This window comes from Chrysochloris asiatica, unplaced genomic scaffold, assembly GCF_000296735.1.
Source record: "Chrysochloris asiatica unplaced genomic scaffold, ChrAsi1.0 scaffold00057, whole genome shotgun sequence".
Taxonomy (NCBI): domain Eukaryota; kingdom Metazoa; phylum Chordata; class Mammalia; order Afrosoricida; family Chrysochloridae; genus Chrysochloris; species Chrysochloris asiatica.
The window spans coordinates 10401493-10405104 of record NW_006408575.1 but is presented as its reverse complement, the minus strand read 5'-3'; positions in this window follow the sequence as shown (position 1 = coordinate 10405104).

Sequence of the window (3612 nt, the reverse complement as noted above, 5' to 3'; positions counted from 1 at the left end):
ACTGGAATGCTCTTTAGAAGCTAAGATGACTGGACTTTGTGTCTCATACTTCCAACATATTACTAGAAAGACATCATGCTTGGTAAAGTGGAAGATCAGTGAAAAAAAAGATGGATTTGTACATTGACGGATTGGCACAATGGCAGCAACAGTGGGCTCAAATGTAATAGCAATTGTAATAATGGAGAAGGACCAGTTGGTGTTTTGTTTTGTTGTGTATAGGGTAATTATGGATCAAAATTTGCTTGATGGCACCTAACAACTTATTTGGATTGAATTCTGGGTGATGTTGCCATATATGTCAATCACAGGTTAACTGCTTTTGTTGGTTCTCAGTTCAAAGGACTCCCTTTAATTTTTGTAAAGTTGGCCTGGCTATTTTAAATTCCTTTGATTTCTGTTTATCTGAAAAATGTTATAATTTTGCCATTGTATTTGCAGGGCAGTTTTGATGGACATATGAATCTTCATTGCTAATGTTTTTTTTTCTTTCGGAGTTTTGTATATGTCTTCTCATTCCATTCTTTTTTGCATGGTTTCTTCTGAGAAATTAGAGCTTAATATTTTTGCTTCTCCTTCGTAGGTAACGTTTCATTTTTCTTGAGCTATTTTCAAGATACTTTCCTTGTCTTTGATTTTGAAGAGTTTGATTGTGATGTATTTTGGTACTTTTATTTTGTGGTTTGTTCCACTTGAATCCTTATACTATTGTCTTTCATGTTGATGGGGAAGTTTTCTTCTGGCATCCCTTCAATGAACTTTTCTGTGCTATTCGTTGTCTCTTCCGGTTCTGGAATTCAGATCACCCATAACTTACTCCTCTGCATGTTGTCCCACTTTAACTTAGGCTTTCTTCAGATTTTTTCATGCTTTTTTCTGTTTATTCTTTTAGCTTACTAGCATTGATGGATTTATATTTAATTCGCTAACTCAGGTTTCCATTAATTATGATCTACTCCTTTACACTTACAATGTATTGTTCATTTCTGAAATCATAGTATTAATCTTCTGAAGGTTTTATATTATCTCCAATCCTGTATCTATTTTGTTTGTTTGTTCTGAACTCTTCCTTGCTTTTCTCAACCTTGATGTCAGTCATTTGGAGGTACCTAAATATAATTCACTTGAATTCTTTTTCAGGTAGTTACAAAGTCTTATTTTCCTCAAAAACATTTAGTATCCTCCTTTGGTCATTTGTTTGAGCCAGTCTGTCTTGTTTCTTTATGTGAATAGAAATGGCCTGTTGCTTCTGAGACATTGTGATTTGGTTGTATTCTTATTAAATTGATATTTGTATGTTGGTGCATTTGTAGGCACTCACCAATTGTCTCCTGGTGGACATGATTAAGTGATGGAAATGTATTCATTGTTCTCTGCTTGCTGTTCATCAGCTCAGTTTGGGATTATCTTGGCTAATGTTGGTTGTCATCAATAAATTGTATAGCAGCTGGTATTGTCTCTTGCCTGGTGGCTGGGGTTGTAAAGGGTACAGTTGTTATTGGGCTATATGGACACAATTGTGGTGTTGGAGGAGTATATTGAAAGTGCCATGGGCTGCCTAAAGAACCAATAGATCCGTTTTGGAAGAAGTGCAGCCAGAGTGCTCCTTTGAGGCCAAGATGGCCAAACTTTGTCTCTCATATTTTGGACATATTGTCAGGAGGGACCAGTGGCAAGAAAAGGATATCATATTTGGTAGGTGGAGGGTCAAAGAAAAAGAGGAAGATCCCCAATGAGATGGATTGGCCAAGTGCAGCATCAATGGACTCAAGTGTACCAACAATTGTGAGGTTTGCCCAGGATCGGGCAGTGTTTCATTCTGCTGTGCATAAGGTCACGATGAGTCAGTACTGACTCAATGGCACCTAACAACAACAACAACTATGGGCACAGTTGCTACAACCTGTTGACTGAGGCAAGAAGAGAAAGCACACACGAGAGAAGGAAAACAAGCAAAAATGAAACAAGCAAAAACCAGGAAAAGTGAAAATAGTATAGGAAAAAGAAAACAGACAGCATCTAGAATAAGAAAACAAAAATCACAAAGAAAAGAGGGAGAGAAAAAGTTTTAAAAACATAAAAGAAGAAAATAAGAAACAAAATTAAAAGAAGAAAAAGAAACTAAACACAAGTAGAGGAATGAATAAAATGAAAAGAGATCAAAGAGTAGTCAAAAAAGTCAAGAAGAAATAGAGAGAAGTAATAGTGTTTGGGAAATAAAGCACAAAATAAAGAACATAAAATGAAAGCAGAAAGAAAAAGGATAAGAAGCAAGGGTAGTTAAAGAAAAGAAAAAGGGAAAGAGAGAATAATAAAAAATAATGAAAGGAAAAAATAGGGCAGGTGCCAGATTAAGTTGTTGTTGTTAGGTGCCATTGACTGGTTCTGAATTATCACTACCTTATGCACAACAGAAAGAAACACAGCCCAGTCCTGTGTCATCCTCATAATTGTTATGCTTGAGTCCATTGTTGTTGCCACTGTGCCAATCTAGCACATTTGGGTCTTCCTCTTTTTTTTTTTTTTTTTTTGCTGATCTTAAACCATTTAGTGTCTGCTTGTTCTGTTAGAACAGTTGCCTCTTTTTCTATGTACAGGTTCCTCATGAGTACAATTAAGCGTTATGGAATGTTGTCCATGTTTTGTCATGATCCACACATTCAAAAGCCTTGTCTACAATGTTGTCAATGTTTTGTCATGATCCACACATTCAAAAGCCTTTGTGTAGTCAATGGAGTGCAGGTAAATATCTTTCTGGTAAGCTTTGTTTTAGCTAAGATCCATCTGACAGACACAATGATATCCCTTGTTTCAAGTCCTCATTCAAATTTGGCTTGAACCTCTGGCAGCTCCCTGTCAATGTATTATTGCAGCCATATTTTAATTATATTTAGCAAAATTTTACTTTCATGTGATATTAATGATATTGTCCATTGATTTTTACATTCTGTTGGGCCACCTCTCTTTGGAATGGGCACAAATGTGGATCTCTTCCAGTCAGTTGACTATGTAGTAGTTTTCCAAATTTCTTGGCATAGATAAGTGACAGCCTCCAGTGCCACATCAGTTTGTTGAAAGATTTCAATTTATAGTTCATCAATTCCCAGGGCTTTGTTATTTGCCAATACCTTCAGAGCTCCTTGGATTTCTTTCAGTACCATAGGCTCTTGATTATATGGTACCCTTGACATGTTTGAACATCTAAAGAGAAAAATATCCTGGGGTCTCTAGAAAGCCAAGTATCTCATGTGGTGGGTGGGAAAAAGATGAAATGGTGACACTCCTAGCTCTAGATAGAGTTCTGTTGTGGGCACCCCATCCTGAAGTAGTTCATATAAACCCTAAAGCAGCTGTGGACCAGGGTATTTACATGCCAGAAGGCTGGTGGGACCAAGCTGTTGTTGTTGTCATGTGCCATCAAGTTGGAACCGACTCATAGTGACCCCATGTACAGCAGAACGAAACAATGTCTGATCCTGGGCCAACCTCACTCCCGCTGCCACACTTGACGCCATCAACAATGTCACCTGGCTGATCCATCTTGGTGGGGGTCTTCCTCTTTTTCTCTGACCCTCCATCTTACCCAGCATGACATCCTTCTCCAGCGATTGT